The sequence below is a fragment of the Dasypus novemcinctus genome, chromosome 24 (assembly GCF_030445035.2).
Source record: "Dasypus novemcinctus isolate mDasNov1 chromosome 24, mDasNov1.1.hap2, whole genome shotgun sequence".
Lineage (NCBI taxonomy): Eukaryota > Metazoa > Chordata > Mammalia > Cingulata > Dasypodidae > Dasypus > Dasypus novemcinctus.
Window position 1 is genome coordinate 29958669 of NC_080696.1, and position 25003 is coordinate 29983671.

At 44.8% G+C, this 25003-nt stretch overlaps 1 protein-coding gene across 5 annotated transcripts in view; it reads right to left on the reverse strand.

Annotated features, from left to right (window-relative positions):
- The window catches only part of STK35 (serine/threonine kinase 35), a 93159-nt gene that overhangs the window by 41484 nt on the left and 26672 nt on the right, over positions 1-25003 (reverse strand). For 4 of the 5 annotated variants that reach the window (XM_071211606.1, XM_071211610.1, XM_071211609.1 and 1 more), the window contains exon 4: positions 2553-7462. The exons of the other annotated variant lie outside the window; for it this stretch is intronic. The gene's annotated coding sequence lies outside the window, so the exon portion shown is untranslated. Of the gene's footprint in view, positions 1-2552; positions 7463-25003 lie in introns of those variants that run through there. 5 annotated transcript variants of the gene reach the window in all.

A 25003-nucleotide genomic window follows, 5' to 3' on the forward strand; every position in this document is an offset into this window, starting at 1 on the left:
GCAGATGGAAAAATGGAGTTAGAAAAGTGATCTGTCTCAAGGCCAAAGAGCTAGTAAAAGGCAGAGCAAATTTGTTTACTTTGCTAGACAGAGTAGGCCACCTGACTAATACTTGGTGGATGTATCAGTGACTGAATCAAGCATCTAAAGCATGTCTGACATTATCACTTTACCTGACATACTACAATGGTATAGAAATCTATGAATAAAAACTTGCATCACTTCATACACACTAGGATTGCTATAATAAAAGAGACATACAGTAACAAGTATTGGAGAGGATGTGGAGAAACTGGAAGCCTCAAATGTTGCTGGTGGGAATGTTAACTGGTACTCTGGAAAACAGCTTGCTAATTTCTCAAAAGGTTAAATATAGTGTTACCATAAGACCCAGTAATTCCACTCCTAGCTATACACCCAGAGAATTAAAAACCTATGTCCACACAAAAACTTGCTCACCACTGTTCATAACAGCATTGTTCATATTAGCCCCAAACTGGAAACAACCCAAATGTCCATCAATTGATGAATGGGTAAACAAAATGCAGCATATCCATACAATGAAATACTACCCAGCAATAAAAAAAAAATGACGCTTTGACATGGGTAAGTCTTGAAATATTATGCTAAATGAAGGAAGCCAGGCACAAAAGGCCACATCCTATACAATTCCATTTTATGAAATGTTCAGAAAAGGCAAATCCATGGAGACAAAGTAGATTAGTGGTTGCCCAGGGCGGGGGTGGGAGATGGAAAATGACTGGTAATGAGTCCAGATTTTTTTTTTTTAAAGTGAACCTGGGAATTGAACCTGGGACCTCGTTAATGGGAAGCAGGCACTCAACCACTTGAGCTACATCCACTTTCCCAGATTTACTTCTGAGGTGATAAAAATGTTCTGGTATTAGTGGTGATGGTTACACAACTCTGACTAGACTAAAAACCACTGCAATGTATGTTTCAAATGGGTGAATTTTGGGAGATGCAGCTCAAGTGGATTGAGTGCCTGCTTCCCACATAGGAGGCCCCTGGTCCTCCTAAAATCAAAAAAACAACAAACAAAAAACAAACTCAGAGCTGAGCCGATGTGGCTTAGTGGATGAGCACCAGCTTCCCATACTTGAGGTCCTGGGTTCAATCTCTGGCCCTGGTACCTCAAAAAAAAAAAAAAAAAAAAAAAAAAAAAGTAAATTTTATCTCAATCAGGTTGTGGAAAAAAAACAAAAATGCGCTGGGTTGTCCTTCAAACTTCAGGTCACTGTCCAGGGTGGGCACAGAAGTATCCACTGCAAGAAGCTTCATCACCAGCAGCCACTGAACACTAAACCCTGGGCCTGGAATGCAGCTTGTTCACTCTTAGATTAGGTAGGAAGCCACAGTGACTTGTCTTATCTTTTTCTCAAGCCCCACATTCCAAAATCCTGACTATACCCTCCTGTAGGAGTTTCATTATTCCTGGGTTCACTAGGTCTCCTCAGGAAAAGGTCCTTGGGTGGTGGGTTCCATGTAACACATAAGCTTCAAAGCTGCAGAGTGTCAGGAAAGTCAGGAATTATAGAGTTCAGCAGATTCAGGTACAGTCCCAGCCCTGAATCTCTGGGAAAAAGAAACTACAGAACCATTTATTGAGATCCTATATGCAGGGTCCAGTGTTAGTTTTTTTTTTTAATGAGGTACCAGGGATTGAACCCAGGATCTCATAGATGGGAAGCAAGTGCTCAAACCACTGAGTTCCCCTATTTAACCTTCAACTGCTCTGAAGATGGCTATCATCATTTCCATTTAACAAGAAATGGATGTTCTGGGAGACTAAGTTATGTGTACCAGCCAGCCAGCAGTGGCAGTTGGTTCTTCCCAGAGCACCAAGCATTCACTCAGTGGTCCTGACTTCTCTGTGCTACAGTTTTCCCATTAGGAGAGGGGAACACACCACACCCACCATGCAGGATGGTGAAGGTTATCAGAAGTGCCTGTAGGCCTTTCATCATAAATGCCAGTCCTATTCCTCATGGAACATGGCCCAGGCAGAGAGAGAGATGGGTTCATTGCCACTTTTCCACCTCCAGCCCAACCACTATGGCTGGGCTTGACTGGATCCCTTTACTCTCTGGCCTCAGATGTTACCACCTCAACCTGCAGAGCTCTGTTCCAACCTCCTCTGATGGGGCCCAGCTCTTCCAGTCAGCCCTTTCCCTTGCTACTGTGGTTTTGAGATGTACTTTATCTTTACATTAAAAATCCCTTGAGGGCAATACCTGTAGGCTCTCAGTGCAAGGGGTTAAAAGAACCTTTGTAGTTGTCTGGAGGTGTGGTTCCAAACTTTCTCACACCTGGACCCTCTTGAGGAGAGCATACCAGACCTAGTCTGGATTCCTGTTCCCTTAAGTACTAGGTTCCTTCAGGTCTAGAGGCCTGTTTCCTCATCAAGCACAGGGACCTTGAGGCAGTTGAGCATCCTTCTCCTCAGCCCCCAACCCCCACAGAGACTGGGGCACTGCAGCATGTCTGTTTGTCCCTCCCAAACAGGTGCCAACAAAACCACAAATGACCCATTTTCAAATCACATATGGCTTCTTTGACCCCATCAAATAACTTTATTCACACAAACGTCCCTTAATTTACAAAGCCTCAGTCATTCATACACATTAAGGGGATCCACAGTGTTCAAGGAACTTAAATATAATGCATCATATCAACCCAAGTAAACCAAGTACAAAAAATATTCATATAAAGTTGTTCACACGTAGGTCCTAGATTACCAGCTTCTGTGCAAAAAAGAAAATAAAGAAAAACAGATTTAACTAGTAGTATTTGAAACTAACTTTGTGCCTAAGTTAAAACCTCCCTCACACCTAACTCCATCTCACATGAATGTTAAGCCATTGAAACAGATTCAGTTGCTCTAATAGAAACAGACCACTTGGCACAGAAAGCTTCTTTAATGTTCCTAAATCAAACTCCCTTCCTCTTGTGGCCTTTCATGGAAAAAGATGTGAGGTCCTCCTTCTATTACTCCCCTGCAATCTTAGGGGGCAACTGATGGCCATATTGATGCTTGGGGATTGCTTCTGCCAGGTGTAGGCTGGCTGATGGCAGTGGATTAATCTTGATAACAGCTGTGGATACTTGAACTTGGCCAACCCTAATGTCACATCTACTGGTTACCCTTTGGAGGAGGCAACTCTGCAGACATGAGCCCCCTTGCTCCCCCAACTCCTATGTCTCAAAGCCTTGGTAGAACAGGGGCAGACAAAGACCTGTGTTGTCCTGAAGGCTGTGCTACAGCCCAGTATGGGAGACTGGCAGAGGCAACATCTCTAGGCCTTGGCTTCCCCAAACCCAGTGGCCTGAAGAGCTGAACAATGCAAAGCTGACTCTTCTGAGGTTGCCAGCGCCTAAAAGACTCCCAGTAGTTAAAGTCTGTCTGGGGGCTGCCTGTCAGGTCTAGGAAGAGGAAACAAGTCAAAGGGAGTGATCATCCAAGAGACCCACCAGTGCCCCCAGATGGGGGAGGGTGTATAAGCAGGAACAACAGTGGAATACTTCGTGGGCATGGCTGGAAACCCAGGCAAGATGGAGCAAGGTGAAGACAGAATCAGGGTCCCTTCTTAGGCAATGGAAGCCTGAACCCTGATTTTTCAGCCTCCAAAAGATACCCCAAAACTAAAACCCAGGCATCCATCCTAAGATTTGCTTTCTCAAAAAGTAAATGGTCAACAGCACAAAAAGAAAGATTTCCACAATGCCAACAGCTCTTTCCATTTCTTAGAAAGAAACTCAAGCAAAAATAATAATCTTATTGCTCCAAACACTAGTTTTCTAGCAGATGACTTATATACTAAGGGGCTGAGCATCTTGGAGGAAGGGAATGATAGTGGCAAGGAATATCCAGAGGCAAGAAGGCTGTGAGGAAGGTGGTTGAGTGGTCCTTAGCACCGCAGGGTCAGCGAGCAGAGGCACTGATGTGTGTCACTGCCCCTTGCATCTCTGCCTTCATTCGCTCTGGGGCCACCACTGGCAGCCCCATAAAAGAGGCCCCACCCTGTCCAGAGAGTCAAACTCTAGTTTACAATACACCCATTTCCACCCAGCATCAGGCACATTTCTCCTCCAGCTGTAAACAGGGTACTTCGTAAGTAAACATTTAATACATTCCCTCACAGAGGCAGCCACTGAGGGGCAAACTATGTTCAGGTGGGAGGAAAGAATTCTCATTCTCCTATCCTAAAACCTCTGGGATGAGATGAGGCTAAGGCCTGTAACCTTAGCCCCCAATGTCCACAGGGGGTCAGATGGAGCCCGTCTTAAAATGAACAGACTAAAAATAGGAAGTGGGGGACCTGCTGGGTGGTAAGAGGCAGAGATCACAACTGTTGGAAGCACAGGTGTTCTGTTCTTGGCTAGAGCTGCTAGTCAGTGACTGGTGGTAGGTAGGCAGACCACAGGAAGGTACAGGGTGTGGGGCGAGGTGTAATCCTTCCCAAGTAGCTGTGAGTGGGAGACAGTGAGTCCAAGTGAGAGATGATACAGATAGGGAAAAAGAAGCCACAATTCCAGCTGCATCCAGCTATCTGGGCAGGGCAGGGCAATGGTCTAAGGCACTATGATCCATCCCTCTGATTCCTCTGATGGGGAGACCGAGCTCAGATGCCAAGAACCTCCCTCTAACAGCCTATCCTTTCCACAGATCCAAGATGACAATGACTGCTGTTTTAAGGTTTGGAAACGCCTAGGCCTTGAACAGGCCCAACAAACTTGATGGCACTGAGATGATGAATGACAGAGCTGCTGGCAGGCCCAAGCTCTTGGTGGAGAGGTTAGAGAGGCAGGAAGAGGCAAGGAACAAGAAGATGATGACCTACAACAGGAAGAGGTGAAAGTGGATGAGGAAGACTACAACTGCTACTTAGGGCCAATCCCAAGGCTTGTCTACTGACCATGGGCAGGGCCAGCATTTACTTGGGGCTGACTTCCTGCTAGCTGGTTGGAGAGAGCAGGAGAGAGGAGAAGAGATGAGGGACAGACAGGCACTTGGGCTAAAGAGTTGGCCCTCATTTGAGCTAGAAGAAGGTGCCACCACCAAAACAAGAACTGGCTGGTAGTCCTAGGAGATGAAGATGCACGAGGCTAACCATCTCATCCCAAAGGTATGGACATCCTGTGACCTACAGGGAATACTGTGATACCAAGAAAAGCAAAAAAGGGGGAGCACTAAAGCTCCAAGACTTATTTAGACAGAGATGAAGAGACCTGGGGAGGCAAAAGAAAAAGGTTAATAATTTGTTAGGCTTGAGCCCTCATGTGGGCTTTTAGTGCATGGGGCTGCAACCAGAAGAGTTGGGGGTACTGAGTTTGGGGACTGTTTTTCCCATGGGCTCATGTACAGAGAGACAGCTGTCCTCAAGGGAAGGGAGGGTGGTGGGGTAGAAGAGGAATGTGCACTGCAATTAGCATACACCACTGTCCCAATGCTCCCAGCTGTGACTCTCAGAGTACACTCGGAAGGTTAAAGAAGTCAGAGAGTAAAAGATGAGACAGACATGGTCAAGTGCAGCCAAGGCAAGGAAGGGCCTGATTATCACCTGCAGCCTTGCTGGGTCCTGCAGACCACAGTCAACTGTCTGCCCAGGAGGAGGAAGAAACTTTATTTATGTGAGGGGTCTGAGAGGCAGTCTAAATGAATGTGAGAAAACATAGTGCCGTTGCACTGGCCTCTAAATGAATATGAGAAAACATAGTGCTGTTGCACTGGCCTCTCTCAAACTCCCAAAGACTGCTGCTTTCAGGAAAAAGTCCCACACCCCCCTGGTCACAAACCAACTTAAACGCCCTCCCACTCTTCCCTATCAATCCTACGCTGGTTTGAGTAAAACAACAAAAATACATCCAAAAGAACAATTCCTTTCCCCTTTCCCAGAGACCCTTTCCTATATGGCCATAATGTGGTGAAAAGCCTCTGGAGTTGCCAAAGTAGTGTCCAGACAGAGAGGGAATATTTCCCCTTCTTCTCGCAGAGGGAATGGACACACAAGTAGAGAAGCAGCCCCAAGAAGGGAGGCACCCCCTTAGGGAGCCTGCAAGAGCACTGTTAGAGACCACAAGAGGCTGCACATACACAGGTGGTGGGATTGAAGGAGTTGTGGCCAGGGAAGTGTGAAGGCAGCAAGTCCAGAATTGGGTACCGAAGAGCTTCAGGGGTTCTACTCAGTCATACCAGACACCACACTGCTCTCGGCAGGCCCATTCTTTCCCCACCAACACCTCCACACTGAAGGCATGCCCCTAACAGTAAGTCCCCGGGGATGAGGGAGATGGCGCTTGACATAGTGTCTATAGGCTGAGACCATGGGCCCTGGCATGAGGAGACACCTTCCCTGCAATGAGGTGGCGGCAGCAGCCAGTTCAAGACACCCTGTTATAGTGGCAATGGTCATAACTGGATCTTAGGGACTGGGCAGTCTGTGACAACCTGGACACTTTGCAGGCACATCTGGAAAGAAGGCAATCCAAGAGGCAGTCGGTGACAGTGCTTTAGCAGATGTTGGTGACACATGTAGTAGCAGTGACACACATAGTAGCAGATGTCCGCTGAATACCCAGCTGTGTCCCAGGCAGAAGTTTGGCACACATTTTTTTTCCTGGGGACCTTCCTCAGGGGAGGAAGAACATTAAGAGAAAGGCAGACTTGTAAAGCTGGGGTGGGGAGGTCACACAAACTGCCAAGGAAGCGAGAGGCGATCACCTGCCACCCTCCTCCCATCTGAGTTCCCAGTTATAAAGGGCAGAGAAGGGAAATGGCTCCCACCACTGCAAAGTCATGGTTATGGCCTGTGGCTGCCAACAGCTTAAAAAGAACAAACCCCGCAGTTTAGACCTTCTCTTTTGAGCTCTCCTGGCCTTCCTCTTCCAGGGGGTTCTTCACCTCTGATCATTTCGGCAGTTGCTGCGCAGGGTAGGGGAGAGCCCAGAGGCCTTCATATGTTTTCATGTCCCATTCCAGGAGAAATTTCCAAATTCTCTGAGGAGAGGCAGGCTTCTCTGGGGAAGTGAGGTGTTTTATTTGATAAGCAGAACTGAGAGATGTAAAAAGAAGACAGAGGGAAGTGAAGGGCAAAAACAAAATAAAACTCCCCAATTCCTTATTAAAAATAAAATTTATACATATGCTTTGTCCATATTGAATTTCTTTAAAGAAATTGGTGCCTGTCCATAGGATAGCTTCCTGCTCTTCTGAAGTCTCAATTGATTAAAAAAAGGGGAGGGGGGAGAAAATAGAAAGATAAAACAAAAGACCAAGAATAAAATAAAATAAAAAGAGGGTGGGGAGGAGGAACCCAAACAAAAGCTTCACATTGCCGGAGATCCAGCTGTCAGGAGATCGCCAACCAGCCAAGCCACCACCTGTACCCTCTGTCATCCTCTGTGCGAGACATGATGAGACTGTGGGTCCCGAGGGATCAACCTGGAAGACAGAAGGCAGGGAGGAGGGGACATTGGATCAGCAGGCTTGGTGCCTCCAAGCTCTGGTTCCACCACAGGGCACTGGACCCAACCCACGTGAACCCAGAAGCTGCATGGGTGTTGAGGGTGGGCTAGTGGAGTGGAACAAGGAGTTTTCTAAACACATTATATGGCTTACATCTAACTTTACTACCACCTCTCTGATTAAGGCACACATTACTGTTCATTTTCCAGATAAGGAAACCAAAGCTAACTGGCCTAACCCGCCCAATGTCACATAAGGGGCAGACCCTGGTTTTAGGAGTCCAGGCATGACAAATCCAATCACTAACACTCTAACACCATTCTGCACTATTAGGACAAAGACGTCACTTGACCCTGCCTAGTCTGTCCCTGCAAATCTTGCCAGCCTTGGTTCCATTCATACTTCCCTCCCCACCCTCTATGACTAATTTTGCTATACTCAAACATCACAGCAACGCTTTCAAGGTTTACTTATTCTGTTTTAGATAGTGAGGTGGCTCAGAGATGTCATTTTGGGGCCTCCGAGAACCTGCACCAGGCTACCTGCCAAGGTCTCAGGAGCTGTCAATTTGCCCAGGGGCTGTACTGGGCTCAAAGCCACATTTCCCAGAGTCAAAACTGGTTCCTTCTGCCACACTGCAGTCTACTGCCATGGTTAAGACTGAGGATTCTGGAGCCAGAACCCACGGCAAACAGGCACTGCCACTAGAATGTGGGCAAGTTCATGTCCTCAGTTCTGTGGACTTGTGTCTATACCTAACTCACAGGCTATTATTTGGACTAAATAAATACATACAAATTTTAGAATATTGCCTAGCCATGTTATTATCAGCTATTATTTGAGAATTGCCTTGGTGTGAGGCTCCAGGAATGAGACAAGAATCCTGCCTTCAGAGATTTACTCTAATAAGGAACCTAGAATACAAGAGACCAGCTTTGGGCTAATACCCCTCCCCTCTCAGGGTTCCCAGTCCAAGCCACCTAATCAGAGCTGAGGATAGTCCTATTCTAGGCAGGTGGATCCATATAGGACAGCAATGCTCCATCCTGTCCATATGTGGGAATCATCTGAATTTTAAAATGTCTGGTCCCACACCAGCAACAATGGAATCAAACAAGTCTTTCACTTCATGCATAAAATACCAGTGTTAGCATCAATGCTCCTTCAGAAGCTATGAAAGGCTGGTGGGTGACTGTCATTATCATCAGGTCCAAGGTATAGGTCACACAAGGGGCAAAAGGGTTCACAAGACTTGGGATCAGACCTGGCTGGACTACTAGTCTTGGACAAGTATCCTCATCTAGAAGATGGCTAAATGTAGCCATCAGACTTTAGTGTGCATATAGATCACCTGGGAAGCTCCAGAAAGGCAGGCCTGGAACAGGGCTGAGAGCCAGCATTTCTAACAAGCTTTCAGAGGATCCTGAGGCTGCTGGTCTGTAGATGGCTCTTGGACTGCCTGGGGATGAGCTTATAATCATGCCTGCACCAGGGTATGATGAACAAGTGTGTTACTTTTGGGGACTTCAGTTCCAATGTAATAACATCTGACTCAAGGGAATTCTACTTCTAGGATTTTATCCTAGGAAAAGAATGTGGATTTTATATTATTTGTCAGAGTAAAAAGCCTGGAAACCATCTAAAATTTCAGTGGGGATTGGTTAGATATATCATGGCACCACTGCACTGTGGAATCCTATGCAGCCTTTAGAATGATGATGAAGAATATGTAGCGATAAGAAAATACATTCTTCATCTATTGAAGTAAAAAGAGATTATAAAATAGTTTGTACTTTATGATCCCTTTTGATCATAGACACACACACACACACACCTTTTTTCCTATTCAGCTAAGTGGCAGAGCAAAGAGCTGGCTCATTGGGAGAGGAATCCAGAGCATTATGAACAAATCCATTCCAGAAGTGCCTGCTGGCTGACTTGCTGCCAACACAGCATCCAGACTAGACCTGAAACAGGTGGGCAGTGGCCACAGACATAAAACATAATTTGCTGACACCTTTTATGCATCAGGCAATGTTCTAGACCTGCACTTTATCTTACTCAGTAGCCACTGGCCACATGTGGCTATTTAAATTAAAATTAAAGATAAAAATCCCGTTCTTCAGCCATTCTAGCCACATTTCAAATGCTCAACAGCTACGAAGTGGCTAACGGCTATTGTATGAGGCAGAAAAGATTTCCATCAACATAATTTCTATTTTATAGCATGGCTCCCAAAGTTTACAGATTTAATTCAGATAACCACATGAGGCATATATCCCCATTTTATAGATGAGGAAATGAGTAAGTACAGAGACAGTTCTTAGTCCTAAAGCTGCCTGGAATGTGACCCAGGTATGATTCCAAAGCCATATTTTCTCCCTTCTGCACTATGCATTCAAGGAAGTTAGGGACCAGAAGGGCAAAAGAATTTTATCCAGTCTAAGGATTTCATTTGACACATGGGAAACTGAGCCTCCAAAGGGGGACGTGACCTATTCAAAGTCACCCAGATTAAAAAATGGCATTAGGATTTGAAGACATTTTGTCCTACCACTCTACCGCTACTCTCATCCACTCCTGCCTGCCTTCTCTTCCCAGACTGCTCTCTGCTACCTGAGAGGTGTGTCCTCACAGCCCAGTGCCTCTTCCACCCCAACTTGCTGCCTATGCAGCCTGACAACACTGGCTCCTAGAGGGACTGACTGGTCCCCCTCAAGAGGCAGCGGGAGATACAGCAATGCTGGACAATTCACTTCCTCTTGTCAGCCTCATTTCCTCCTCTGAGAAGGATGGGGGCTGGGAGAGGGGTTGTGAGGGTTAAGTAGAATGATGCCTGCAAAGTACCTGGCCCACAACAGGTAATGACATGCTCGATGTGCCCCCACTGCCAGCCAACAGTCCCTAGTCAAGGGTTACAAATGTGTTTAGATTCAAACGGGTTGTGGGCCCTCAACCATTCAGCCATCAAAAGGGTTTTAAGCTGGGTAGGGATGTCACAGGAAGGGTCCTCTTGTGCACTGTGGAAGAGGTTTAAAAAAGCCTTTGAGGGAAGCAGACATGGCTCAACTGATAAGAGCGTACATCTACCATATGGGAGGTCCAAGGTTCAAACCCAGGGCCTCCTGATCCGTGTGGTGAACTGGCCCACACACAGCGCTGCTGTGCGCAAGGAGTGCTGTGCCACGCAGGGGTGTCCCCCATGTAGGAGAGCTCCATGCGCAAGGAGTACAAAATAAAGCAAAGCCTGCCCAGGAGTGGCGCCGCACACAGAGAACTGATGCAGCAAGATGACACAACAAAAAGGGACACAGATTCCTGGTGCCACTGAGAATGCAAGAGGACACAGAAGAACACACAGCGAATGGACACAAGAGAGTAGACAACAGGGGAGGGGAAGGGGGAAGAAATTTTTTAAAAATTTAAAAAAAAAAAAAGCCTTTGCAAAGAAGTTTGGCAATGTTTTCAGAGTGTTTAGATCTGAAGACCCTGTAATTTCACTTTTGGAAATCTAGTTTTACCAGTAATCCTAAATATGAAAAGGACTTTATGAATAAAGAGGTTATTTGAAATATTATTTAAATTACAAGGCAATAAAAAGTCCACACACAAGTCCCAAAATAAGGGATGGGTAAATGAATGAGTCAGCTACTCAAAGACATACCACAGAGGAGATGGTGTTTGGACTTTTAAACATTGTGGTAGAAACACTTCCCTGGGTTAAGTGGGAAAAGTAGGCTGCAAAGCTGTGCAGCGTATGGTATAACCACAACTACATAAAAAATAAAAACCTCCATGTGTAAGAAAATCCTCCAAGAAATACATCAAAACGTTGTTGTGTTTGTCATGGGTGGTGCGGTTCTTCTTCCCCATTCCTCTGCTGTACTTTGGATAATGGATAATAAGTATACATCATAGTCATGTTTTACATTTTAATGGGAAAAATAATGAAGGAAAGACTGGCAGTCCTGACAGAAAGGTCCCTAGAACAGCAGTCCAAATAAGGTGGGGGTGGATGATAAAGACCCTGGAAATGATTGTGACCTAAAGAGAAAATGCAGGTTCTCTCCAGCCCAGCCTTGTATGCTGCTGCTTCTGATTCCCAAACTGTTAATTCTCTTCAACAAAAATCTATTGGTGGATCTGGTATCCCAGTTTTTGATTTGGAAAAATATAACCTTCATATACGTATCTCGTAATGCTTCTACCATCTCAAGTTCCAGTTTTATTTTGCTTGCCTACTGCTTTCTCTCCATGTATCCAGAAGACAAAGCAGATCACCTAGAAGATGGGGGAGGTTAGGGAGAAACCTCAGCATCTAAGACACTAAGTGAAGAATGACAAGAAAAGCCTGAGAAGTTGTAGGCCATGTGTAATCTTAAGTTACGATCTTTTCAACAATCCTTTTCTTCCTTCCCTGAAAGGACCTAAGTGGAGTACCACTCTTCTCAAAAGGAGGTCCACCAGCAGGAAGGTGGCACACAACAGCTGAAAAGCAGTGTCTGAGAGGCAGAGAGATTCTGCAGCCAGAATTCCCTTTTTACAAAATAAACTAGTGGAACAATGTGATTGCAGAAGGTCAAACAAACAGCACAGCATTCTGCAATAGCTCCCAACACACCAGCTTGTAATGACTGCTGTAATCATTGATTCCCTGGCCAGAAAGTGAAACTGACATTTCCCACTGGCTCCTCCACCCTCCAGCTTTTTAGCACTGACTCGCGCCCTCCTGGTAGTGAACCTCGCGACAGCTCAAAGGTCTGAGTCTGGTTCTGCCATGTGGGCTCTCTCTTCCTGGAGACCACCTTTGCTTTATGGTTCTTCTTCAGCTCCCGCCAGAGAATGTGTACCTCCCACAGGGAGCCAATGGCATAGTATCTTCCCTGAAAGACAGCAGGGCCCTTTCTAGACTCAAGAATGGGAATGGCTCAGACCACATAGTTTTGGGTTAAAGCAGCAGCAGGCACTCCCAAAAACATGTTACAACAATGAATGGTATAGGCCCCAGCCCCAGCAGGCCCTTGGGGATGCCTCAGGCTTGTAGCACTTCATCCTAGCAGACTCCATATCTCAACTCCCTCCTGCCCCTGCACTGGGTCTGACTCCCAGGTTAGCAGCTTCAACCAGGTCTTGCCTGGTCCCTCCTTTCAGTGGAAGTCCTCCGGAAGGACAAAGCCACACCGACCAACCTACTAAGCATAATAAAAATGCTAAAAAATGATAAATCTACAATTGCCACCTGCAGTGTGTGCCATCTATCACTTCATGACATCTAATCTTGTAAGGCTGGATATTCACCCAGTTTTAGTGAGGAAAAAGGCCTGGAGAGATGGAGCAATTTGCTCACATCACAGAGCTGTTTAGTACAACCAACACTTTTCCAACTTCACTGCCCAAACTCTCTCCACCCTGGCAGTCTTCATTCAGTTCTTTCAGAGCCTTAATACCCGCTGTTCTAAAATGTCTGAAAAGCAACTTTGTTTTAACTCTTCACATAAATATTTCTACATGTTCTTATAAAACATAATCTGGATTTATCTAGAGGTAAAATCAGGGTACTGGTGATTCTAACAGCCTGCATTTGAGATGGGTCTTGGTGGGGAAGGTATCAGTGATTTGGGAAGGTTTGTTGGCAAATCCTTCCTTTTCCTATTTCAGCTGTAGACTGAGTTCCCTCAGTACAGCAGACCTTTTTACTGTACCACTGTTATCATTAAACAGCAATCACTTAATGAGCATTCAGTATATGCTGGGCATGTTCTAAAAACTTTATTGGTAATAACAACTAGCAACTGAGGTGTTGCTGTTTTATAGACAACTTTAAACCTTTCTATGCTGCTTTTCATTCACTGTGTCCCCAAATGGACCAGTCAGTGTTTTACATCTATTGTCTCATCCACTTTGACAACCCTCTGAGGTAGGAGGTATTGTTATACCAGTTTAAGAGATGAGGAAACTGAAGCACAGAGAAGAGGCATATAGCTAACAAGTGGTAGAGAAAAGGGTTTATAAATGCAAATCTGCCTCACTGAAAAGCCCCTGCTTTTAGCATGTAACTTTGTAATGTGAAATCTCCTCCTGGAGGAGACAAGAGCTTAAAACCCACTTAACCCCTTCAGTTAGAAACAGATTCACTCAGTAAGGGTCAGGACAGGCTTGGCTTAGGTGCTTCTTCAGAGATGTGGTGTCCAGGAAATGAAGGGGGATGTGGTGCCAGGCAGTCCTCTGTTGGTCATCTAGGTATCTGGTCTGTCCAAGGAGACAAGAGAACTAACTCGTTCCCACTAAGCCCACCAGCAGCTTGGAGAACAGAAGCTGCAAACAGAACTGAGGGGGCAGCAAGCAACAGGATGCTGGGGCTAGGGCCTGAATGAGCTCATGTCTATCTCCCATTCCTCAACTTGCAGAGATAGAACATCTGATGAACAAAAGATGATCCTTTATTTGGAAAGTATGGCCTTCCTACTTTGTTGGAGTAAAGATGTCATTTCTTTGATGAAATGATGATGGAAGTAAATAGGACTAGTTTAAAAGACTGATCCCCTACTCACTTTTAAATTGTGCTGGCCTGTGAATTGTTTAAGTCTAGTAGACACAGAATATAAAAATCTCTGGGAACCACAATCACATTTTAAACTCTGCATTTTCACTTATAGTGCTTTATCAGGAAAACAACACAGGCTCTATGGTAAGACAGTCCTGGGTTCAAATTTGAGCTCCGCCACTTAGTAGCCATTCACATTATCTGAGAATCTTTTTCTTTACCAGAAAATAGGGATGATGCTATGTTCCCTTTTAGGGTCTTCTGTGAGAAGAGAGAATCCAAGTACACTGCCTATCACAGCACCTGGCCCAGGGTGGGGTGCTCAATGAGAGATAACTCACTGTTAGTTCTGTCCATGGCCATTGTGGTCCCTAGCTATAACTTACCTAGAGTCCAGGCTTAATTCAGGAACTTTCTGTCCTATGTTCTTGGTATAGAGATGGTAAGAATGAAAGCAGGGGTGGAGGAGGAGAAAGGGCAGCTCTCCAATTTCCTCTGAAGGATCTCAGCCTCTACCACCCAATTACCATTAAGGCCCCAGGGACAGCTGGTACATTGCAGAAGTATCTTCAGCACCTTTGGACCTGACCTGCTCACACCTAAATATGGATTTTCTGAAGTCTAAGTGAAGGAGGCCAGGGACCTAAAAATCTTAAAATACAACCTGGCTATTTGCTAGGATCTATTTTCTGTGATTACAGCTACTTGTGGAGCCAATACCACAGATACCATGGCACTTGTCAGAGGGTGGGCTCACACTCTAGCCTGCAGGCTCTGGGGTGGCCCAGAGCATCTGAGGCAGGCCTACCTGCTGCCTAGGTAGGCAGAACCACCAGGCACCTAGGATGCCATGTGCAGGCTCTCACATACTCTCTCTCTACTCTACACAGAGACATTCTTCTGTGAAAAAGCTGCTCTCTGCAGATCAGGAATTTCAGTCTTGGAGGTTAATCAGCAACCTGCAAAAGGTTAAATGGCATTCAAACCTAAAGCCCACAGTTTTCTCTATTCCACCTTGCCTCCTATCTTAAAAATGAAAGCTCGGGAGGCTGACTTGGCCCAGTGGTTAGGGCATCCATCTACCACATGGGAGGTCTGCAGTTCAAACCCCGGGCCTCCTTGACCCGTGTGGAGCTGGCCCACGTGCAGTGCTGATGAGCACAAGGTGTGCCCTGCCATGCAGGGGTGTACCCCGCATAGGGGAGTTGCACGTGCAAGGAGTGTGCCCCATAAGGAGAGCCGCCCAAAGTGAAAGAAAGTGCAGCCTGCCTAAGAATGGCACTGCCCACATGGAGAGCCGACACAAGAAGATGACGCAACAAAAAGAAACACAGATTTCCATGCCACTGACAACAACAGAAGTGGACAAAGAAGAAGACGCAGCAAATAGACAGAGAACTGGGGCGGGAGAGAAATAAATAAATAAATAAATAAATAATAAATCTTTTTTAAAAAATTAAAAATGAAAGCTGTACATTTGCTGTGCTCACAGATTAAGGCATAGTATAAACAAGGTAAGTGTGGTATTACTGGGTAGGTAGCTCAAGAACTCATTCTTACCTAAATGTCTCGCAGTCCTATAAGGAGGTATTGTCACTGTAATAAACGACACCTTTGATATGCAAGACATGATGCCAGGTGCAGGTTAATTTCCAGAATTTCATGCTGTGGAGAAGCCAGGCAACACAGGGCCCAGGGACAAAGGGTCAAGGTCACAACAAGGGTTAAAAAGGATTAGCTCCAGACAACCAGTAAGACAGCTACAAAGCAAGGAGTTCCAAGAGTCATCTCCTGCTACAGGGCAGTTAGTAAACACCCAGAGCTATCTGGAGCTAGCTGAAGCACCTGTTTGTGGGCTCCAGGAGACCAGAAGAGCAACCTGCAACATCCTTGAAGGAATGGAAGGAGGAAACTGCCCATCAGCAGAGAAAATTCCTAAGTAGAGCACTCCACACCATGGAGGCCAGCATCCATCTCCACTGGAGGCACAAGCAGCCTCGGTCGCTGTTCCATGGCTGGACTGAGAAGCTCCACCTCCCAAAAACAGGGAAGGAAGAGATGGTTGGGCACTAACTTCAGCTACTGGTGAGTAAATTCAGCAGGCTAAAGTATAATCCTAAGAATGAAGAGCTAAAGTTTGAGCTTGTCCAAGTCAGAAAGAGGCTGGTAGCCACCATCTTAATTCCATACCTGGCACAAGGGGAAGCGGGGTGGACTAAAAATCACAGTTCTGGTAGGGACTGGCTTCTTTCCATCCAGGTCAGATTGCAGCTCTACCTAAGTCCCAGCCCTACCTCCGGCAGAAAGGAGGCTAGGGGAACCTGTACCAGCCTCTCTAAGAAACTACCAGCCAAGCCACAGAGGCCAGTGAATATCCTACTTTGGCAGCACAGGCTACTCCAGGAGCTATTTTGTGGCTGAAATTGGATGCTCCATGTCCCAAAAGCAGGAGGAAGAGATGGTTGGCCACTGACTTCAGCTACTGATTACTAATTTCGACTGGCTAAAGTATAACCCTAAGAACAGTCAAAGTTTGAACTTGTCCAAGTCAGAAAGAGGCCTGTAGTCTCCATTTTGACTCCACCCCCAGCATGAGGGGAAGCTGGGCTGACCAAAAATCACAGCGAAAAATCACAGTGACGGTAAAAACCAGTTTCTTCCACCCAGATCAGCCTGCATCTCTAGCCTAGGCTTCAGCCCCTCCTCTGGCAGGGAGAAGGCTGGAGGGCCCTGAATCAAGCTATCCAGATAACTGCAGGTATATTTGACTGGCACAGACTGAATAATCGGAAATCTACCAGGGAAACTGTAATCATATTGGACCAGCACTGCACAGATTGCTGTCAACAACTGCAGCTCCATCCCTGGCCCTGGCAGGGGAGAAAGCGGTGTGAAGCTTCATCAGTCTCTCTGGACAACTACAGTCTAGGTCTGCATGACTTGGGATTATTTCACACAGCTGTGACTCTGTCTCTACGCCTGGAAAAGGAGAAGATGCTTCATGGGTCCCTGGGGCAATGAGGGCAGCTTGAGCCTCCACAGCTTAAAGCACCAACTATATCCTTGGCTCTTATTACACAACCAGCAAGGGAGAAAGGGCAGGAAACCCTAAACCAAAGAGAAAAAGTACACCCAGAATAAATATTCTAGGTTTAAATGCCAAGGCACCAACAAAAAATTACAATCCACACCAAAAACAGGAAGCTATGGCCCCGTTAAAGGAACAAGGTAAGCATCCAGATGACATAAAGGAGTGAGACAACTAATCATAGATGTTCAAACAAATCTCCATAAGCAGTTCAATGAGATGTCTAAAGAGATTAAGGATATTAAGAAGACACTGAATGACCAAAGAAGAATTTGAAAGCATACTTAGAAACATAGCAGATCTTATGTAAATGAAAGGCGCAATAAATGAAATTAAAAATACACTGGAATCATATAATAGCAGATTAGAGGAGGCAGAAGAAAGGATTGGTGAGCTTGAAGAAATGGCCTCTGAAAACAAACATGCAAAAGAACAGATTGACAGCAAAATATGTGTAAACATACATGTTATGGGTGTCCCAGAAGGAGAAAAGAAGGGAAAAGGGGCAGAAGGACTATTTGAAAAAATAATGGTAGAAAATTTCCCAACTCTATTGAAGGGCAAAGATATCCATGTCCAAGAAGCACAATATACTTCCATCTGAAAAATTCAAAATAGACCAGCTCTGAGATACATACTCATCAGAATGTCAAAGGCCAAAGACAAAGAGAGAATTCTGAGAATAGTTAAAAATAATGCGTAACATATAAGGGATACACAATAAAAGTAAGAGCCAATTTCTCATCAGAAACCATGGAGGCAAGAAGATAGTTGGTATGATATATTTAAGATACTGTGAGAGTAAAACTTCCAACCATGAACCTTTTATCTGGTCATACTATCTTTCAAAAATGAGGGCGAGGGAAGCAGACTTGGCCCAATGGATAGGGCATCCGCCTACCACATGGGAGGTCCGAGGTTCAAACCTCGGGCCTCCTTGACCCATGTGGAGCTGGACCATGAGCAGTGCTGACGCACGCAAGGAGTGCCGTGCCAGGCAGGGGTGTCCCCCCGTGTAGGGAGCCCCACGGCCAAGGAGTGCACCCCGTATGGAGAGCCGCCCAGCGCGAAAGAAAGTGCAGTTTGCCTAAGAATGGCACCGCCCACACAGAGAGATGACACAACAAGATGACGCTGCAAAAAGAAACACAGATTTCCGTGCCGCTGACAAAAACAGAAGCGGACAAAGAAGAACATGCAGCAAATGGACACAGAGAGCAGACAATTGGGGGCCGGGGGGAGAAGGGGAGAGAAATAAATTAAAAAACAAAAACAAAAAATCTTTAAAAAACAAAAATGAGGACAAGTTTAGAATATTCACAGATAAAGAGAAACAGAGAATTTCTAACCAAGAGACCAATTTTCAGAAAATACTAAAGGGTGTGCTAGAGCCTGAAAAGACAGGAAACACCTGGAAGAGAGTCTTGACATGAAGATTATATCAATAAAAGTAACAAAGTGTCAAGAGTGGTAAAAATAAAATATGACAGATAAAACTCAAATAGAAATAAATTTAACCAATGATGTAAAGCACTTGTATTCAGGAAACCGCAACTCGATGATAAAAAAAGTCAAAAAAGGCCTAAATAACTGGAAGAACATTCCATGCTCACAGATTAGAAGTCTAAATAACATTAAGATGTCAATTCTCAAATTGATAAAGATTATCAATGCAATCCTGATAAAAATTCCACCAGCATTTTTTTTTAATTGAAAACACAATTACCAAATTTATTTGGAAGGGTAAGGGGTTCTGAATAACCAGAAACATTCAAAAAGGAAAAGCAAACTCTCATCTTCAGACTTTACATCATATTACCTAGCTATAGTGGTAAAAACAGCAAGTTACTGGCATAAAGAAAGATACACAGAAAGCGGACTTGGCCCAGTGGTTAGGGCATCCGTCTACCACATGGGAGGTTCGCAGTTCAAACCCCGGGCCTCCTTGACCCGTGTGGAGCTGGCCCACGTGCAGTAATAGTGCATGCAAGGAGTGCCGTGCCACGCAGGGGTGTCCCCCGTGTATGGGAGCCCCACGCGCAAGCAGTGCACCCCGTAAGGAAAGCCACCCAGCACGAAAGAAAGTGCAGCCTGTCTAAGAATGGCGCCTCCCACATGGAGAACTGACGCAGCAAGATGATGCAACAAAAAGAAACACAGATTCCCATGCCGCTGACAATAACAGAAATGGACAAAGACGCCGCCGCCGCAAATAGACACAGAGAACAGACAACTGGAGCGGGGGTGGGGGGATGGGTAGAGAAATCAATAATTAAAAAAAAAAAAGATACACAGACCAATAGAACAAACTGATGGTTCAGAAACAGACCCTCACATGTATGGTCAAGATTTTTGACTAGCCTGTCAAACCCACACAGCTCAGGCAGAACAGCCCATTCAACAAATGGTGCTGAAAGATTAGATATCCATACCCAAAAGAAGGAAAGAGGACCCATATCTCACACCTTATCTAAAAATTACCTCAAAATGGATCAAAAACCTAAAAATGAAAGCAAGAACCATGGGGCTTCTAGACAAAAAGGTAGGAAAACATCTTCAAGACCTGGTGATAAGTGGTGAATTCTTAAAGGAGATAAGAGGAAGACTGAGATGGTCTACTGATGTTTAATGTATCTAGAAGTTTTAATGAGTTTACTGTAAAAGTGTGGAAATGTATAGAGTGGATGTTTATAACAGCTAGTTTATAAATGGATATGTGGCTGAAAATGGTAATCTAGGTATGTAAATGCCAATTGACAGAACACTAGAGAATAATCTAGGAACTGAACAGCACAGTAAACCAAGAGGTGGATGAGACTTGTGGTTGATGGTACAGATTCAAGAATGTCCTTTGTTAGCAAGAGCAAATGTATATCACTGTTGCAGGGCGGTGGGAATGTGGAGAAGCATAGGGGAAAAAACAACTAGAGTGACTGTGGTTAGCAGTAATAATATAATATTCTCGCAACTATGCCAAAAATATACTGTGTTGATAAGAGGGCAGTATGGAAAATGTGAGCCAAACGTACACTATGGATGTAGTAACCATCAGATGATATTATCTTATCTGTAACAAATGTCCCACCACAGTGTGGTATTCTGATAGAGGGGTGTTGTTTGGGAATTCTGCACATGTGCATGATTGTTTTATAAGTTTACAACTTCTGTCAGAAAAACATTTAAAAAATAATAGGGTGGGTTAGGGGGAAAATACACCATATGTAAGATAAGGACTAAAATTGGTAGTAAGATTTTGACAATATTCTTTCATAATTTGTAACAAACGTCTCACGACAATGCAAGTTGTTGGTGGAAGGTTGACGTATGGGACCCCTGTATATTATGCATGTTTGCTGTATATTTATTGCTTAAGTATGTTCATATAACTGATATAAAGATAATAGGGCAGGTTGGGGAAAATACTTTGGTTAGTAGTAATATTTTGACAATGCTCTTTAATCATTAGTTAAAAATGTTTAACAACAATGCAAGGTTTTGATGCTATATATGTTTGTTTTGTAGGTTCACAACTATTACTATATACTTACCATTTGTTTGTTTATGTATGAGTAATATACTTCAATAAATTAAAAAAAAAAAAAAAGGATTAGCTCCAAAATGAATGGTTCTTCTGTAGTTTAATCCACCAAAGCATGACTCTTCATACATATCAACATGCCAACCCTGGAGGTTCAGAGGCCCCAGGCGCTACTGTCGATACCAATCAGCCAGAGGGGTGGAAACCAGGAAACCTTCTGATGCATCATCACTGTAAGGCTTAGCCATCAAGAGTCGTCCTTAACGTGGGGTAAAACCAGGGACAACTATGTGGTGAGCAGCCTACAGCACAGAAATGCATGCTATTGTACTGATGTCAGGATCAGAAGAATGAGGTTTTTCAATCTTCGGGCCTACAGAAGGGGCATGGTGTTAGGGAAAAGTGAATGAGAGGCCAGAGATTGTGAAAGCATACAACTAGCAGTAGTCTCACTGTAATCTACACCAATCTGGAAGACGACAGGTGCCATGTTTTATGATCTTTGAGCTCTCCCCAAGAGACCAAAACAAGACAGATCACAAACATGGGGGTAGTATCATTCAGAGTGTAATTTACAGAATGGCAAATAGCGTTAGTGTTCTCAAAGGCATGGGCTCTGGAGTGGGATAGATATAAAATTTAAATTCTGCCTACCAATTACAGCTCTGACCTTTTAGCAAGCAACAGTTTTCTGAGCCTCAGTTTTCTCAACTTAAGATATAAAGCTGCCTACCTTGCAGGGTGTGAAGACCAGTGATGGCATACCCAAAGGTCACAGTGAGGCATACGGGAGGCGATTAATAAGTTGCAACAGCAGCTTTAAATCCAGATCCAAAGCAAACCAAACATCTCACAGCAGTCAGCCAGGCAAGAATTCCAGGCAAGATGATGTGGCCTCAAGCCAGTCTCCTGAGGTGACAGCCTTCTTTCTACTCTGGATGGTAGCACCTGCTGCTCTGATTGTCCCCTTTGACCCCACTGCATTCTTGCTTTCAGCTCACATCACATTCACCCTCCAGAGCCCCTCCATGCTCTTCTTGCCTCTCCTGGAAGTGTTCCCAGAGCACCAGATATACAGGGACTCTTCTCTGGCCTCCAGTGAGCAGCCTCCACTAGCCATCTCCCACCTCACCACCCCGAGACTACAAGCTTCCTTAAGGACAGACACAGTCCTGTGCTTCTCTTAAGCCTCTCAGGTTGCCAAGCACAAGACTGGGTTTTAGAAATATTGAGTGATTGATGGAAACTGGGGTTAGTACATGGCAGTAAAAACATTAATTTATGAACTTTACAGAATTCATTCAACATGATAGGATTTTAACATAAAAATATGGTATTAAAAATCTCTGCCTTTGACTGAGTTCCCACTTCCGTGCCCAATACTCTGTCCAGGTTCACAATGAATATCCCAAAAAGCCAGGAGCAGAGAGGGATGCTCACCCTCACTTCAAAAGGCAGGGCCAACCTCTCTAAGTTACCAGAGCTGGAGGGGACAGAGCAAGGACTTTACCCAACTCTGAAGCTGCATGGGGGAAATGAGGCACATAGGGATTAAGGATTTTCCTGACATTACATGGTCTATTAGTTAAAGCACCAGGAGGTTCCGGTGGATTACAGCTCTCTCCACTACTCCTTCCCCTACCAACCTTTCCACAGAAGGCTCTCCCTCAAAGGAGAAAAAGACAGCCAATTGTCTGTGTAAATACAGTTTATTTTTATCTAGAGAGGGACTTTAAGATTCAGGGTGGGGTTCATTGGAGCTGACCTGTCTTCAGAGTAAGTCCCCAAAGTCAAACTTAGTCATAGTAAGAGGATAATGAGAATAGATTTAGGACTGGAAGACTTGGATTTAACCCCAAACTCTATAAACTTCCCCAGATTTTAAAGACCCACCATAAGCACTTTCCAGGTCCAACCACCTGTATAATGGCAAAAATGCTCCCAAATTTTCCTTAGCTAACCATATAGCTAGCTCCATAAGTGGTGACTGAGTTCTGACTTGAGTGCTGCCAGATATGGTGGAGGACATGCAGACTCCACATTCAAATACATGGACTGTTAAAAAGGATGGAGACGGGAGGCAGCCCTGTAAGAACCAAGTACTAGCCCTCATACTGCTGGCAGCCTACCCTTTGCTGGAGAAGCCACCCCTCCCAATCTCCACAGCCTGCTCACCCATCTCTGTGTGTCCAAAGGAAGCCAGCTTTGTGAATTCTCTACTGTTGCCCAGGCTATAATAGCACAATACAAACTCCCAGGCTACAATAGCACAATACAAACTTAGGAATGTACTCCCCCGTGGCAATCCATTAAGAGACACATAAGTAAAATGCTGGAATAATGATAAAGGACCTTGGCTCGTGGTCCATATAGAAATGGGAAGTCCTGGCTTCCAGTCTCATCTAGTTTTCTGCTCCAGAATTCCTCTCTGGGGACATCATTTCTTCATGTGCCAAATGAGAGGCTCAGGACCAGGTCAGGGGTTCTTAACCTAGGGCCCTTCTAACCCCAAAGACTTACAGGTTCTGCAAACCGTTGAAGGGTGCATGAAGTACCACAGCATGTGAAAAGTCCATGTGTATTTTTCTGGGAGAATATTCCCAACTTTCAGGTTCTGAGAAGGGTCCCTGACCCATGGATCCTGAAAACACCTCTGTGGGTTCCTTAAGGCAAAAACTCTAGAAAGCAGTACCTGAGCGCTAAGTTGGGCCTGTCCATGGCAAAGGTGAGAAGAGCAACCTGTGTGGCAGGGAGTGAGAGTGGCGAGGGGAATTAGATCAATGGGAAAGGCAGACTTCCACTCAATAGATCAAAGCTTTTTTGAATGGTGGAATGGTGAGGGCCCTATCCCTGCAGACCTCTGTACAGCCAAGGAATACTATCAAGAGAAGCAGGCTCTGCCAGGTCAGTGCTTGCTACCATGAAAATGCATGCTCTCGCAGCTACAATCGGCAGGCCCAATGTACCGCTGGGCACAACTTACTGAGATAAAAAGGGAAGGAGCAAAAGATGGTGTGTTTATATCTATAGCACATCAGAAAAGTCAGTCAGAGCAATGAATGGTTCTATGCAAACTGCAACCAATGGTTATGGTAGACACTCTACAGACATGGAGACGTTGTCATCCTGTAGCAGTGATTGTGTTGTCACCACAGCTGATTTGTGTAATACTGCAAGAGTGCTGCCAAAAAATGCTAATATTAAAAAGTGTGCGAAATGTACAAAAGGAAGACTCACTGGGCATGACCTAATGTCTCTGTAGTGACCAGCAATTAATAGCACTCATACCTGAGGCATCCTGTCTGGGTCTGAGAAATCAGACCCATTTGAACCTGGTCTTTCTGGCCTTGGAGAGTCATGAGGCCACTAGGGCACTAAGGTTAGAAGCCTCTCCTAAACATCTGAGCTGGTAAATAGGTATTAGGTAGAACTCAAGGTAAACTAAGGGAAATTTCTTGTTTTAGAAACAGTTCTGGTAATTAGCAGCCAACTACACGAATACCCTGATTTCCTTCCTCAACTTATTAAGTGCAGGGATGAAATAAAAGCTGCCAACTGCCACAATTGGTCCCCAGAGAGACAGGTTCAGCTGTGGCACCTGTGATTAGCAAAGAAAGGGCTGGGGGAAAGGCTAGGAATCCTGTGAGGGTTATCCCTCAGGGCTCTTTGCCAGGAAAAAGATGTTGAAGGGGTTTTCACTAAATATCTGAAAGGGGTCACTCTTCCATATGGAGAAGACAATTTGTGGTTATAAAAGGAAAGTCTCCAAAAAGGTCTTGCCCACAGGGTGGTCTGGGCAAAAGGAGACCATATGGACCTCTTGTACTTTTGGTTAGAGCAAATGGTCCAAAGCTCAACATGCCAAGAGGAACTCACTGGGGGCATTTGCTAAAGGAGGTTGGAGATGTCTTAGGGGAATGAAGAGAACTACAAATTGTTAGTGAGAAGTGAAGTGAAAACAAATAATTAACCTATGAGGATTTGGTAAGAAAAAAAAAAAAATAGCAGAATGAAGGGAATGAAGATGATACACAGAACTCTCACAATATACTAAGAATTATACTGGATACTTGACATTTCTTGAGCATTTAGTTTTTTACAATAGTGTACATCTGAGCTTCATCACCTGAACTTTATGGATGACCAAATGGGGTGCCAGAAAAGTTAGGTGACTTGGCCCAAAGCCACCCAGCTAGTAAGTGGCAGAGCTGTGATTTGAATCTAAGTCTACCGCCTATCAGGTTCAAAAGCAAGGACTCCTTCCATTAATGACACACAGAAACCACAGGGTTTCTAATCACCCCATTCCACTGTTGTCATTTCTGCCTTCACATGCTCAGGAAAGTG